General features: G+C 55.6%; 1 protein-coding gene across 4 annotated transcripts in view; it reads left to right on the plus strand.

The window, feature by feature from the left end:
- Nucleotides 1-4,554: 4,554 nt before the first annotated feature.
- Nucleotides 4,555-16,240, plus strand: part of KDM4B (lysine demethylase 4B) — a 105,920-nt gene continuing 94,234 nt past the window's right edge. For all 4 annotated transcript variants that reach the window (XM_075545269.1, XM_075545277.1, XM_075545285.1 and 1 more), the window contains exon 1: nt 4,555-4,673. The gene's annotated coding sequence lies outside the window, so the exon portion shown is untranslated. The remainder of the gene's footprint in view (nt 4,674-16,240) is intronic.

Genomic DNA, 16,240 nt, shown 5'->3' on the forward strand with positions numbered 1-16,240 from the left:
GCGAGGTCCATGGCTCCCGCCCATTGGCTGCTCCACGGGGGGTCAGGCTGACTGCTCCTGAGAAGGTCTGTCACCCTGGAGACTCCATGGAAGGTCCATGTGAGTCAGACCGCACGACCTGGACTGGGTGACCGAAAGAATGAAGAACTCGCTCTCGGGAAAAATACAGCCAAGACTTTGTCTCACGTACTTTGGGCATGCCACCAGGAGAGGCTGGTCCCTGGAGAAGGACATCGTGCTTGGTAAGACGCCAAGCCAAACCAAACTCCCTGCCCTCAAACTGATGGACAGGGTACAACGGTTGGACAGGGTAGAACTGCCATGCTTTGTCGCTGCTGTTCAGTGCTATTGCATTGGTTTCAACCTATCATGACCTTATACACAACCTATATACAACCATATACACAACCTGTACACCGACCTTATATACCAACCTTATACACAACCTATACAGCAACCTTATACACCAACCTTATACACAACCTTATATATCAACCTATACCCGACCTTATATGCCAACTTTATATACAACCTATACACCAACCTTATACACAATCTATATACAACCTCATGCACTGACCTTATACACAACCTATACAACATTATACACAACATATATAACCTCACACACAGACCTTATATACAACCTATACAACATTATACACAACCTATATACTCCCTCATACACCGACCTTTTACACAACCTATACACTGACCTTATGTATAATCTTTACACTGACTTCGTATACAACTTTATACACTGACCTTATATATAACCTATACACCAACCTTATACACAACCTATACATAACCTATACACCGACCTATACACACAACAGAACGAGACACTGCCCGGACCTGCCCCTGCTCACATGGGCTCCTGTGCCTGAGCCCCGCTGCAGTCAATGTGTCCGTCCCACCTCCTCGAGGGCCTTCCATTTCGTTTTTGACGCCTCGCCGTGATGCTCCTTCCTGCAGACCTCGCGCTCTCCAAGCCCCAATCGTTCATGGATTTTTGCTCTGTTTTCCCTTCCTTGAACCATCACCCCGTCAGCAAATGAAGATCCCCAGGCCCACAGGCTTTCCGGCACTGAAGTCACCATGGTCACTGATTCCCCCCCACCCCCCACTGAGATACCTGCTTCCCCCCAGTCACATGCCCCAGAGGATCCTCTGGCCCAAGGACTGCCCCCTCTGGCATCCTCATGACCAGGGTCCGTTCCACGCTTCAGGACCTGACAGCGTTTCGAGGAAGTTTTGCCGGAGGTTTTCAGCCATCCCTCCCTCCCTCGGAAGTGGGCAGCCAAGTCCTTCCTCATTGTCCTTCGTCTGGAAGCTCTGCTGAAACCTGTGCCCTCTGGGTGAGCCCGCTGGCATAGCTTCCAGCAACACGGCAAAACACAAGCCGCCATCACACACAACTGACAGACACGTCGTGGTTGAACACACCTCGACAGGAGCAGAAAGCCTTGCCTTTCTCTGGGGAGAGCTGGTGGTTTTGAACCATTGACCTTGGCGTTAGCAGCCCAAAGAGTACATAACCGCGCACTCCCAGGGCTCCCGTGAGCACCGCATCAGTGGAACAAAAGAGGAAGGTCCTCAATGACTTGGGTTGACACAGTGGCTCCACCAAATGGGTTAAACACAGCCACAATTGTGAGACTGGCGAAGTTGTACGTCGGGACCCTGTGCATGTGAATCGACTCAACGGTAGCTGATAACAACCAGATCCATTTTTTTTCTGTTTCTTTTCTTTGTTTTTTCCCCTTAACATTAAAAAAAATCATTTTATTGGGGGCTTGTATAACTCATCACAATCCATCGTGTCCAGCATATTTGTACATTTGTTGCTATCATCATTTTCAAAACCTTTTCTTTCTACTTGAGCCCTTGGTATCAGCTCCTAAATTTTCCTTTCCCTCCCTGCTCCCCCCCATGAATTTCTTGATAATTTATAAATTATTATTTTTTCATGTCTCACACTGTCTGGCATCTATCTCCCTTCACCCACTTTTCTGTTGTTTATCTCCCAGGGAGGGGGGTATATGTAGATCCTTGTGATCGGTTCCCCCTTTTCTACCCCACCTTTCCCTTCCCCTCCTGGTATTGTTACTCATTATTGGTCCTGAGGGGTTTATCTGTCATGGATTCCCTGTGTTTCCAGTTCTTATCTGTACCAGTGTACATGCTCTGGTCTAGCTGGATTTGTAAGGTAGAATTGGCATCATGATAGTGGGAGGGGGGTTGGAAGCATTCAAGAACTAGAGGAAAGTTGTATGTTTCATCATTGCTTTACTGCACCCTGACTGGCTCGTCTCCTCCCCCTAATATTTCTTTATGAGCATTTTCCAATAAGTCAAGGGAATTTAGCAGGGAACTCACTTGGGCTCCCCATTGACATGCTCCAATTGTTAATATCAACAGTTGTTAGTGAGGGGCCATTCAGGGCAGGCAGGAAGGACAAACAGCACAGGGACAGGGGTGAGCGTGAGGGAGCATTGAGGACATGTCAGAGGTGGGTGTTATTGGTGAAAAACAAACAAACATAAAAAACGTTTTGACCTGACTTTGCCACAGCCCAACATCAAATTAGATAGAGTTTTTTAAAGAGTCTCCCTCAACAAAATGAAAATGTGGACAGCCTCTTTAGGTTACCCCATTTGACATAAACTGTAAGCAGTCTATGAAATCCCCACATCTAAAATGCAGTGTCTTGCTACTGAAAGAAAAAAATGCAGGTTAAAAAAAAAAGGGAGAGAAACAGTTTTGATGATGTATGATCATGATCACGTTTCATGTCTGTCATCCCCAGTGCAGAGGGAATTCCTTGGAAGGACCCATTATTTCCCTTTTTTAAAAATTAAATTTCGGCTATATGGGGAATATATGAATTTGATCCCATAAGACTTTAACATGGCACAGAACAGAATCCAGTCCCCTCTGACTACCTCTTTTTACCAATTTGGATCTCTTTCCCCCTCTCCCCAAAGATTAAATTATGTCTCTCTGAGAGGCAGCCTTTTTCTGTGCTTTTACGCCCACTGGAACGCTTGGAAAGCACCTGGGATGGGGTTCGTGTGTCTCAGTCACCGTAAAGTGTGCCTTATGGGATGCAAAACTGGCCCATCCAGGTTCTTCTTTTGAGGGCACATAGGAGTCTGCCAGGTGTTCCAATCGCTACATAGTAAGTCTTTCAGCACAGTGCACCACAAATTGTTTACTTAAACTCTCCGGGAATGGGCACTGGCAGGAAAGCATTGGAAACAATTGCAAACTGGCTGTGCAGGGTGCTTTCTCAGTCAAATAACCTCAGGGGAGGATGGCTGGGGTGGGGTGGGGGTGTTGTGAATTGCCACTCAGATTCTTGGAGGCTCCTCCAAGGCAGTGTGTTCTGAGCAGGTTGTACCAATCCATCGCAGGGAGAGTCGGTTTTTTGGCCCATGCTGTCCACCTTACCAATCGTCTTTTGTCTTTTCCTGATCATGGGTCCTAAGTCTAACCATCTTTTATTTAGTTTTACTTTGTTGTGACTGTTTGGGGGCAGATGAGAACTTCTTAGGGTCTCTGAGACCGTGAATCTCTCCGAGAGCCTCATCTTTCTCCCTAAGGAACAACTGGTGGCTTCAAACCTTCGACCCAGGGCTTAACCTAGGTTATCCCCAAGGCTCCTTTAAACGGTAAAAGAAAAAGTCCAATGACCCAAAGTAGCTGGACAGAGCGACAACTGCTGTCATCGGACATAGGATCAGCACATAATTTACATGATAATTATGCAGGGCTCCTGAGTGCAGCCACATACCCTTCACCTGCCCCACCATGCTTAATCCTGGCTACTTTCCCAGGAGGGAGGGGACATAGTGCCATTAGATCCATTTCCTAGAGCCGTGTCACCTTGCCTTGGCAAGGGTTTTGTTCATTGCGATGGAAACGAGCCTGCCTGGGTGTGCGTTTGTTGCATTAATTTCTGAGTTCTCCTTAGCAATATAGGTACTTTGCAACTTGGAAGGGTCCAAAACTCCCAACTGGAGGTTTCGAACTCCCCAATCGCGCCTCCCTGGCTCGGTGCTGATGTTGTGCCGGGTCTCACGTACTCAGCGGCCGCCTGATAACCAGGACCAGTTGGCGGTGATTGCCACCTGCCTCAGCCAATCGGCGGGCTCGGGCCGAACCGGCAGCCAATGCTAGCTCCCCCCGTGCGGTTGTTGGGCGGTCCCCGAAGGCGGCCCTGTCAATCTGAGGTGCAGCTGCCCCCGGATTGGTCCGCCATTCTTTGGCTGGCAGGCGTCGCTCCCAATGAGAGCCGAGCCGGTCAGCGGGCACGTGGGTGGACGCCGGCGTGTCCTAGCCCGCAGGCCAATGGAGACGTCAGTACGGTGGCTGCGCCCGCCCAATGGAGGCGCGCGACAGGCGGGCCGTGCGTTGTTGATGGGCCCGGCAGAGGGGAGGGGCGGAGCTGTCAGCGGCGGCCAATGGGCGCGCGCGCGTGGGCAAGCAAGCCAATGGCAGCCGGGGCGGAGCTGGCGCTCACCCTCATAAGCCCCGCCCGGGGAGCTCGCGGAGGGCTCGGCCGCCAGCAACCGAGCGGGGCCCGGCCCGAGCGGGGCTTGGGGGTGCGACGCCGAGGGCGGGGAGCGCGCGCCGAGCTCCTCACCGGGCCGCGCGCGCCGCCTCAGGTGAGCCCGCGGGGAGACCTCCGCGTCAGCCGAGCGAGCGCGGGCCCACCGCCACCTTCGCCCCGCGCCGCGGCCCGGAGCTGCGGGCGCACCCGGCACTCGAGGCCCAGGCCTCGGGCGCGGCCTGCTCGGGCCCGGCCGCCGCGCTTTGTCCCGGCCCTCGGGGCGGTTGGGGGCGTTAACCGCCCGGGCTGTGCCGAGCCGGGGCTGCGGCGGGGGCGGAGGGCCGCACAATGGCAGGGCGCGCGGGGCGGGGGCGCCCCTTCCCGGCCGGGGCGCGGGGGGCTGGGCACAAAAGATGACAGCGTGGGTGGCCGGGCCGGGCCGCGCGCGGGCCCTCCCCCTTTATTATTCGGAACAATCCCCCGCGGCAGGAAAACCCACGGAGGCCTCGGGGCAACCCGCCTGCGCTCCCAACCCGTGGGGGCACGGCTGGCAGCTCTGGGGGCGCTCCGGGGCCTCGACACCTCGGGGTGCCCCCCGAACATCCATCAGCGCCCCCAGCTCCTCCCCAAGTCAACCTGCCACGCCGTCGCAGCTTCCAAACTTGCCCCCACCGCCGTCTCCCGGAGCCTCCCTTCCCCCCTAATAACCATGCAATCCGTATTAAAAAAAAAAAACGTGTCCCCTCACTGTGCAGTCGCTGCAGCTCCTAGACGTGTCCCCGGTCCCTCCCCCTCGCGGCGCGGCGCGATCGCCATCTCGTGTCCCTGTTTCGTGGGAAGAAATGGGCCCCGGAGTTGGTCCGGGTGGCGACCCCCTTTGGCCTTCCCGTCGGGGCCGAGGGCGCGGGGGGCGGGGCGCGGCGGGCGCCCGCGAGGGGACGAGGATCGGTGCTCTATGGTCTTGGCCCTGCGCTTTACACGGGCTGGGGGCGCGCCGTGACGGAAGAGATGCTAAGGTCGGGCTAGGGGGGTCTGGGCACCGTGGAAGGTTTTGCAAGGGTTTTCATTTTTCCGATGTGGCGGGGGAGGCCGGGGAGGAGGGAGGCAGAAGGGATGGACGTGATTCGGCTGCTCCATCGGTGGGGGTGGGGTGGGGTGGAGGTGTGCATTTTCAGCGACTCAGGTGCACCTGGGAAGTGTTTCCTGAGTTATGGAATGAGTGGAAGGTGGCGGTGCCCGGCGGAGCCGAACGATCCTTTAAGAGGACCGAGCCGGGCTCCTTCCCCGGGGCCGCTGTCAGTGGGACCTGAGTGCGCTCCTGCCGCGGTGGTCGGTGCGCGCCCCCGGGGAGCGTGGCCGGGCTGCCCCCACGCGTGGGCTTTTCTCGGCGGCGGCGGTCTTTGTGGAAGCAGCTTGTTCCCCCGGAGGACCACGGGGTGCGTGCCAAACCCGGGGATGAACCTCGCAGCTTCCCCGCCGGGGATGCTTGTGGCTGTCGGGTCGGTTCTGACTCGTGGTGGCCCCGCGGGGCGCGCGCGCAGAGAACTGCCCTGTTGTGCTTTCCTGAGCTGTCATTTCCCCGGAAGCAGATGGCCAGGTCTTTCTGCCGCAGGGCGGGCTCGGGCCGCCGGGCCTTTGGGTTAGCAGCTCGCCGCCGCGGTTGCCAGCAGGGCTGCGCGTTGTGAGGAGACTGGGGTGTCCGGTTAAGCCGCCCGTGCCCTGCTCTGACGCCCCAGCCTCAGCAGACGCGTACCAGGCGCCCGGAGCCCGAGAAAGCCCCTCCAACGACGACAGCAGCCCGAACGAGGGAGCTCATTAGATGACTCCTGTGGGCTTTCATCACGGCCGTGCAAGAGCTAATGACTCCCCTGATTCTCAAATAATAGCTTCCTGATGAGGTATCGCGAGGGTTTGTCCACAGACCGGTCCGCCCTTCCCTGCCACCCCTGCAAAAGCAGTGGGCAGCTTCTCGCCTGGCAGCGTGGCTCTTTGAAACCCCCAGGCCAGCGCCGCTGGCTAGCGGAGGGAACTTTTGAGTCTGGGCGTGGAGAATTCCTGAAACTTGTCGGCCATTTTTCTGAGTTGCTGATTGGACACCTCGCCGGTACCAGGGCTCCCCCTCGGTGCCCCTCGGACACCCCGGCGGGTGAGCGCCCTGCCCCCTGCTGGCGGTCACCGTGGTCGGTGGGGCGCCCGCGCGGGTGCAGGGCTGCTCCTGCGGGTCCTGGGAGCCCCAGGGAAGGCTGGACCGTGCTGGCCGCGTGCACGCGCATGCGTGTGCAAGCACGCCTATGTTTGTGGAGACTTGAAATATACCCAGGTCTTAGCAAGGATTGATTTTTCCCGTGTTTTCTAATCCTTTCCTCTATGGGGAGTGGGCTGCTAAGGAGATGTTAAATACTGGGGCTTAAAAATAGCACCGAGGATGTGGGCCCCACTCCCATGCCCACCGGGCTTTCTCTGTCCAGTGGAGAAGGTCCTTGTACTATTCTGCCCCTGTCCCTTCCTTAGCCCCCGTCCGTCCTAGTGGGAATGATCCCTCAAGGGTGGCCAGAGGCGCCTCATGACATGCCCATCCCCATCCCCATCCCCATCCTGAGATTTGTAACTTCTCTGCTGCTTTTGCCTGTGTCAGGTCAGCCTAGTGCCCCGGCCACCTCACCCCACCATGGGCCTTGGGAATGTCTTCTGCCCTTTTGTGCCATCTGACACCTGTGCTCATGGACGCTGGGGCCATTCCTCCACCTGGCCTGGGGACGTAGTGGTATATTGAAGCTTGGTGCATGAGTTTGCAGCTATGTGACCTTGGGCCAGCCCCTGCACAGTCCACTGTGTATCAGGGCGAAGCTCTGGGAAGAGCACCTGACGTCCCACCCCCACTGGACAGAAAGAGGGTGGGGAACAGGGGACTGTGGGAAGATCTAAGGTGCTACGTGAGACTGCTTGACGCAGGATCAGTGGTCACCACCATGATAGGGTCTTTGACTGACCAAACTCGAACTCTGTGTAGCTGGACCGAGGTTGGGCTGGAACCTGGTGGCCCTCACTGTGCCCCTAGATTTCTGTCTGCCCCATGGCCCCTACCTAGACGGTAGAATGCAAGAGACCTGAGGGCCTTTCTTGTCTCAACTGAATGAACTCCCGCATAGATAGTTGAGAGGATCAAGGAGGATATAAGGCATCAGCACCTGCTACTCCGCCCAGTCACTCCCATCTGCTACCCCTTGGCAGTTTTCGCTGCCTGGCTCCCAGCTACTTCCGCTGGGCCTTTGGGCTAATCTCTGCCAAGGGTGTCCTGTGCACTGTGGGCTGTTGAACAGCGTCCCATCCGTTGCCAGTAGCGCCCCCGTCTTGACAGCCACGTGTATTATGCCCACAGTGTGCGAACTCCTGACTTGTGCCTGGCCATCTGCCGCCCTGTGTATCCCCCTCCTGCGTTCCACCCGTGACCTTGAGTTGCTGCCATTAGTGTTGTCTCCTGGAGACCCAGTGCAGCTGATGTGGATTGAATTGTGTGTCCTCAGTGGGTTGTAGCTCGCAACCTCAGTGCCTGTGTCCAGGAGCCCTGGTGGCACAGTGTTTAAGCAGTCTGGTGTTAGCCCAAAGGGCAATGGTTCAAACCTCCTAGGGGCAAGGTGGGGCTGACGGCCTCCATGGAGACTTAAAGACTTAGAGACCCATGGGGACAGGTCTCCTCTATTCTGGTGGTTGCTGTGAGGCGGCATGAGCTCAGGCTTGGGTTTGGGGTGTACCTGTACTTATAATAGGTGGCAGGCCCTGGTGGCAATGGGGACTAAGTGTTGGGCTGCTAACCAAAGGGCCGAGGTTGGGTGACACACCCCAATGGGAGAGAGATGAGGCTGTCAACTCCTGCAAAGATTGACCATCTGGAAAACCCTGTGGGATAATTCTACTCTGCCCTGCAGGGTCACTGTGAGCTAGAGTGGACTTGAAGCTGTGTATAGCTAGCAATGTGTAGGCCAGGGTAGAACTGCCTCTTCCAGTTTCCAAGCCTCTAGTTAGTGTCCAGTTTCTGGAGTAGAAAGCCCTGTCTTTGTCCCCATGGAACAGCTGGTGGTTTCAAACTGCTGACCTTGTAGCTAGCAACCCAATGTGTAAGCACTATGCCACCAGGGTTTGAGTTTGAGTGGTTAGAATGGGTTATCTTTGTTATGGTCACGAGGGTAGGCTTAGTGTAGCCTCTGTCTACCACCACCTCTTGTGAGAAGACATATCTGAGGGGTGGGGTGCGGGGCAGGTGTGTGGGTGTGTAGCACGACCCGTGACCATTGCCCAGGAGCAGAAACTCAGAGATTAAGACCTTCCCCCAGAGCCCTCCCTTAGGTGGAAAATACATGTGGTGGTTGGAGCCACCCCCTGGCTGTAGTCCCGTGAGGACAGCACTGGAAAATGAAGATGGCGAGTGCTGGAGTTGCAGGCAGTCCGTGGAGTCTGGCACACAGATCTCTGTGATGCAGAGTCATTGCCAGGCCTTTCCTCCACAGGACTGCTGGGTGGGTTCAAACTGCTAGCCTTTTGGTTAGAGTTCAGTGCAAAACCCAGGCGCCCTGGTGGCACTGTGGTGAGACACTGTCCTGCGGAGAATAAGGGCGGGTGCTGTCCGCAGGCACCGTCAAGTCGATGCCAAGTGATAGCGGCACAGCGCAGCAAACTGCCGCGCTGTGTGGTCCTGCGCCTCCTCACAGCTGTTCTGAACTCGGAGCCGCTGGGGCGTCCTCCTGGGGGGAGGCCTTCCCCCTTCTCGCCGCCCCTCTGCTTTGCCAAGCACGCTGTCCTTCTCCAGGGACTGGTCGCCTGACGACATGGCCAATGTGAGGGGAGGAAGTTCTTCCCTTGTAGGAACATTCCGACTGTATTTCTTCCAAGACAGAGGCTCACACTTTGCACCGTCCCGGGCAGGTGCCCTTTTGTGGCAACAGCACCAGTGAAGCGCTCGTTCTTACCCATGCACGTGAGGTGGTTGAAAATACTGCGGTCAGGTGCACATATCTTTCAGTAGGTCCCCTGCAGCAGTTGCCTAATGCAGTGTTATGGGACTTCTTGACTTCTGCTTCCTTGAGCATTAATTGTGGATCTCATAAAGACACAAAACAAAATAAGGCAAACCCTCCTCATTCAGTGCATCGAGTCATTTCTGAGTCATAGCAACCCTATAGGAAAGAGTAGATCTGCTCCTGTGCTGTTTTTTCTTCTTTTCCCCCTGTGGGGTTTCTGAGACTAAGGTTCAGAACTGCTGACCTTGTGCTTAGCAGCCCAACTTAAGATGACAGCTTAGGAAACCCGTGGGAGCTGCTCGCCCCACCCCGGGGTGGCTAGGAGACAGACTTGAAAGCATACTGCGGCAGCCATGGGCCTTCAGGAGGGGTGGCTCAACTCTGGCCTGCCCTCCCTGGCGTGGCCTGGCTGTCCAGGCTCTCCCTGATATCCTGCCCTTCCCAACCCTGCCATTTGCCCTGGTAAGAGCCTTCTGAGAGGCTCTCTGGTGGAGGAGAGGGTGACTCAGTGAGCTGTTAAGCCAGAGTCAGTAGTTCAAACCTTCCAACCACTCCGTGGGGGGGAAGATGAGACTGTCTGCCCTGGTGAAGATTTACAGCCTCAAGAAGCCAAAGGAGCAGTTCTCCCTGTCCCAAGGGATCTACTGCGTGGCAGTGAATCTTGAGGCGGAGGGCCTTCCTGGGTGGACAATCTTTTGGAGAGCAGCTGGGCCCCGCCCTCATCATCGTGGCTCTTCAGTCAGTTTCCCATGGTCTCCAAGCTGTGCTCGCACGTTCCCTTACTGGTTTTCGTGTTGTAGCCACTTTGTGAACTTGACGGCTGGTGTCGGGCAGCCAAGAATGTGCTTGCTGCAAACGAATGCCCATTGATCAGGGTTACGGAAGCAGAAATGTCTTATAACAGAGTTGCTTTAGGATTCGGAGGCCCGAGTGGACCTGCAACACTGCATGCATGCAGTGCATTTTTGAGACAGAGGCAAGTCCTGGCTGGACTTGTCTGTCTGGGGATCAGCTTGTTCCAGGCTCGATTAAGTGTCCTACCTAGTCTGTCTCTGTACCTGCACTGCCTCAGACATGGACAGCCTACTTGCCCTGCTCTCTGTAACTCTCTCCTCTTTCCCTGCCCTGCTTCTCACCCTCCTCTGTGGCAATTAGCACCTTCTAATCGGTTTTTCCTTTTCTGCCTCAGGGCCTTTGTATGTGCTGTTCCCTCTCCCTGAGGCCTTTCCCCAGCCAGCTGCTAGCCATTCAGGTCTGAGATCGCTCCTGACCTGCTTTTTCTTCTTTTGCCTTTAGCACTCCCCAAAGGTCTATCTCACCAAGCAGCCCGGGCCTTTGTCTATGAAGAGCTAGAGAATCAGTGTTGGGGATTCTCAGGCCAGACAGAATGTGCTAATGAGTACATGTGCTGGGGTGCCAATAAAATTTTATTTGTAGATGCTGAAATTGTTTTCCCTTCTTTGGTATGTAGGTCTTTATCCGTGTAGCAGTAGCCTTGCCCCTTTGTGACTGACTAACTTCACTGAGCATGATGTCCTCCAGGCCCATCCTTGGTTTGAGGTGCTTCATGGTTTCATCATTATGTCTTTGGGGTGTGTAGTATCACACTGCACTCTGTGTAGCCCAGAGTTGACCAACTGACGTGCACCGGGCTGCTTCCCTCTCCTTGCTGTCATGCTCATGCGAGACGAACGCGGGAGAGCGCCTGTGCAGGCACACCCTGCGGAGGGGTTGCTGGCACGTGGGGAGTGTGTGTTCCCGACTGTTGCGGTCGTGCCGCATCGCTGTGCCCATGGCTGGACATTACACTGCTTGCTTGGTCCATGGAGGCGGAGAGGGGTCACCATGCTTTCTACACCAGGATGGAGAATCGTTGCCCCGAAAGTCTGTGTTGAACGTGTAACCGTGCTCAGCTTGTTACAAACCTTCAAAGACCCAGATGGGTGGCTTACTGCCTTGGGGGATGTACGAGAAAGCTATGGTCACATCGACACCTCCCTTCCCCCCCTCCCCCCCAAGCCACTTCCAGGGAGAAAGAAGAGACTGGCTACTCCCGTAAGGATAGCAGTTAGGGAGCAGTTGTCCTCTGTCCTGGAGGGTCTGGTGAGTCAGAATGGACTCCACGGCAGTGGGTGGGCTCCGCTGGCCCTTCCTGCGCCTCCCCCCAGGCTCCGGAGATGCTGCCCTGGCCGCCCAGGGCTTAGAAGGAAGGGCAGGTTTCACAATACAGCGTTTCCTTACCCGCTGCGCCTTCCTCTGTGCCACCCGTACCCTGGGGGAAGGAGTGGCGCCTTCCAGGTAGGGGCTTCCGAAGGCTCTACCTAGTTGACACAAGCCTCTGGTGGCGCAGACAGTGAAGCACCCAACTCGGAGCCCAGAGGTGAACCAAAAGACACCCTAGAAACAAGGCCTGGCCAGGACTGCTTCCTTGGGGGTCACAGCCCTGGAAAATGGGCATCTGTGGGGAGGGGGAGACTACGAAGAGGCCTCTCCCGGCACCATGGCATGGCGCTCACGAGATGCTAGGATTACGTTGTGGGGTGAAGGAAGTGTCTACCTGACCTCTCTCTCACTGTGCTCCTCCAAGGGGGCTTCCAAGCTGGGGCTGGGGTTGTGTCCAGCAGGGGCCACTCTTGACACCATCCCCAGGAGGGCTGCAGCACTGGATGGTGCCAGGCAGGGGCTGGCAACTCTTCCCTGGGTTGCAGGATTCCTCTGGGAAGCACTCTTCTGTGTTCCTTGCTTCCTGAAGTTGGCTGCCTATTGTCTGTTTCCCCTCTTGTTCTCCTGCTGGCCTGCCCTCTCATCCTCCTGTGAACTCCAGGGGGCTGCTTCAAAGCCCACACTAAACCATCTTTGCCCAGTGCCTTCACTTCTGCCCCATCTCCTCTTGCCCCCTGGGCAGGGGCTGTGCCTTCCTGCAGTGGTGTGTGTAAGGGGGGCTAGGGGGCACCAAGTCAGTGTTGCATGTACAGCGGCTCCCCTGGGGCACTAAGGGTGGAACCGCCCCATAGGATCTTCTGGGCTGTTGTCTTTACGGGAGCAGTTTGCCAGGTCTTTCTCCCTCGGCACTGCTGCCTGCAATTTAACCTCTGACTTTCCATGAGCAGAGGGACCTGAACTGCTGTGTACCAGGGCTTCTCATGGGGCAGTGACGGGAACACGCGGGTAGCCTGTCACCCTGTCCTGTGTTCTCTGTCTGGTCCAGCTAGCTGCCTTTGTGGTTGTGGTTGTGGATTGGATAGAAATGAGACTCAGAGCCAGTGCTAGTCACTGCGTCCGAGCCCGCCTCATTTAGGACTTGATTCTCCTTCCTGCTAGAACCAGCCAAGGTAGGGGCTGACCCTGACCCAGAATGGACACCTGGCAAGCAAGACTGAACCAACGTGGTGCGGGAAGCCACCTGCCATGGACCCCAGGGGCCTCCCCCCACTGAAGCGCCAAGCTCACACCTGGGTCCGGGTTTGGAGTCATTTAGCAGGAAATGGGAGTGGCTGCAGGGGCCCCAGTGGCACCGTGGTTGAACCCAAAGGCTGTGCTTGGAGCCCCCATCTGGTTGCTGCAGGAGGATGTGGCAGTGAGCTGGCTGTGGTAAAGATGGCAGCCTGAGGTGCCAGCCGGGCAGTCGGGCACTCAGCACTGGGCAGGGCACAGTCGGCTGATAGGGTCGCTGTGAGTTGGGATCCACTCGAGCAGTGGGTTTGGGAAGACTCACTGTTAGCTGCCATTGAGCTGACTTTGACTCAGTGTCCCCCGGTGACAGTGCTGAAGGTTCCCTTGGGTTTTCTTGGTGGTTAGTGCCAGTCCCTGGAGAAGGACCTCATGCTGGGTAAAGGGGAGGGACAGTGAAAGGGAGGAAGGCCCTCCACAAGATGGGTGGACACAGTGGCTGCCCCAGTGGGCTCAAGAATAGGAACGATTGTGTCCAGGCGGGTTTCATTTTGTTGACTGGGCTCGCTGTGAGTCAGGACTGACTTAGCAGCAGCAGCAGCAGCAGCAGCAGCAGCATCTTTATAGGAGCAGGTCGCCAGGCGGATTTGAACCATCAACCTTTCAGTTAGTAGCCAAATTCTTGCTTGCAGAAACCAGGTGCCAATGGGTAGTACCCTCTGCAGGAGCTAGGCACTCCAGAGAGTCTGTGGGGAGCAGGGGTGGCCTGGTCTCTGCCCATGACCAGCTGGGGTGGTGACCTGGGGAAGGAGGTGGCCTGTGGCTTGTGTGTGAGTGTGTGAGGGAAGGATCCCCAGGGGCTTCCAGGTCTGGAGCAGTCTCATCTTTGGCTGTTGGTCCCTTGGTGACTGCCTATTCAAAGGCTCACTCTGTTTCCCACCTCTCTCCTAAAGCTCCACCTCTCAGAAGGGCTGCCGGCCAGGTGGTGGGGAGGGCCTGCATCCAAGGGGGTCAGATTACTGGGAGCCAGGGAGAGTGCTAGCTTCTGACTAGTAGGAGCGGGTAGCTGCTGGCTGCTTAGATTCCCTCTCTGAGATACGGGCTCAGCCTTTCTTTTTTCTTCATCCACCTGTCATACAATTAAAAAGCTCGATCATATCAAGAAGAGTTTTAGAACATTTTTTTCTTCCATGTACTCCTTGTTATTAGTGTGATTTTTATTTTTAAGTTGTGGCAAAAAAAAATACACAACAAAACATTGTCCAGTTCAACAGCTCCATGTGTAAGTCAGTGCCATTGGTTATATTGTGTGTGTGTGTGTGTGTGCGCGTACAACCATTATTGATGTCCTTGGGACATGGTCTCTCTCTACTGTCCCCTGGGCTTCCAACCTCACCAACAAACTCAAACAAGCTCATTGCCTTAGGGCCAGCTTGGACTCACCGGTCTCTACAGGACAGGGCAGAACTGCCTCTGTGGGTTTCTGAGTCGGCAACTCTTTATGCGAGTGGAGAGCCTCGTCTTGCTCCCAAAGCACAGTGAGTGGGTCAGCACTGCTGACTTTGTGGTTCACAGCCTAACAGCTTAACATGAGTATGTCCTGAGTTGGGGACCTCCTATATGTCAGTCATTCCTTTCTTCCCCCCGGTAAATTATTTTCTGTGGTTTTTGTTGTTAAGGATTATACTCAGCAAAACACATGCCAGCCCCGCTCTTTCTCTGTGTACTGTTCCGTGGCAGGGATGGCAGACTTGGAGCCAGGCAGCCCCTCCTCCCAGTCTTCCCCCCCAGCTGCCCTCCCCTGGGAGCATGAGCTCCTGCCCGCCCACCACCTCCCTCCATGTGCTGTGCAGTGGGATTATCCGCCCCAGCCCTTGTGACTCCTCTGCAGTAGGCTGAATAGTTTGTCCTGTGGATGGACCACACGTTTGGGTGGTTTCCATTTTGTCCTCACTGTGGTGGTGCAGCCGGTTACATGCTGCGGGTCAGAGTTCAAACCCACCGGCTGGAGAAAGATGGGGCTTTCCGACAGCCTTGGAAACCCACAGGGGCCATGCTGCTCTGCCCTACAGGGCCCTGTGAGTCAGAACCGACACCACGGGTGTGGATCTTGGTTGGAAATTTCCTCACGTTGGGATAAGTGCTGGGATGTGAACCCCCAGCTCTGCATTTCGAGTCCCCCAACTACCTGCCCGTCAGGAGAAAGAAGAGGCTGTCTGCTCCCGTAGAGCTGCTCAGTCTTTGAAGCCTGAATAGGGTCGCTTTGGGTTGGACTGGGCGCGAGGGCAGTGGGTTTTGGTTTTGGTTTGCACCTTTCCCCACCTGTCACAGAGTTCAGAACCTCGGCGCTGTAGTTCCCATGCTCTGAAGTACCCAGCTAACCACCGCTCCCACGGCTAAGGCAACACAAAATTCCTCCCTGGTATCATCTCCTTTGCGAGTGAGTGAGTGAGTGAGTGAGTGTGTGTGTGTGTGTGTGTGTGTGTGTGTGGTGGGGAGAGGAAGCGGGGGCACGCCATGTGGAAGCAGAGAGGACCAGTGTGGGACATAGGGACCTCAGAGGCCTGCCTCCTGGGTGCCAAGGTCTCGCTCAAGGTGTAACGTCTCATCCACCTGTCCTGTTCACACACCAGGCTCCTGGCTGAGTCTGGGCAGAAGTTCTGAGCAGGAAGTGCCCTCCAGCCCGACCAAGCTGGCCAGCCTGGCTCCCACCTGTGCAGGAGCCACTTAGTGCTCCAGGCAGGATCTTCTGCCGCAGCTCAGGCCTGTCCACTCCCCTGTCCTGTGGCGACCACTCGCTCTCCTTTCGTCTTTCTCCTCCTGATGGGTTGATGGGCTGAACTGCTGATCTTGTGGTTAACAGTCTAGCGATTACCTGTTAGCCCAATACCCGAGGCTTCAGAAACTCTGGGAAGATTTCATGATTTTTAAAATCCGTTTTTCTATAAACTTTTGAAGCCATCTCATAATTCAGAAGCTCAGGGTTGTATTAGAGGCCCACCAGGGGTGGACAGAGGGGCTGGTGTGTGTACAAGCCCAGAGCAGACGGAGGTGGTGGTGAATGGGAGTCCGCACCATCTGCAAACTGACCCGAGTCATCAACTTGCATCTGTCGGCAGTGTTGAACTGGCCTGTGTTAATTTAATTTTTTTATATATCGTTTTATTAGGGGTTCATACAACTCTGATCACAACCCATACATATATCAGTTGTGTAAAGCACATTTGTACATACGTTGCCCTCATCATTCTCAAAACATTTGCGCACCACTTAGGCC

The sequence above is a fragment of the Tenrec ecaudatus genome, chromosome 1 (genome assembly GCF_050624435.1).
Source record: "Tenrec ecaudatus isolate mTenEca1 chromosome 1, mTenEca1.hap1, whole genome shotgun sequence".
Classification (NCBI taxonomy): Eukaryota; Metazoa; Chordata; class Mammalia; order Afrosoricida; family Tenrecidae; genus Tenrec; species Tenrec ecaudatus.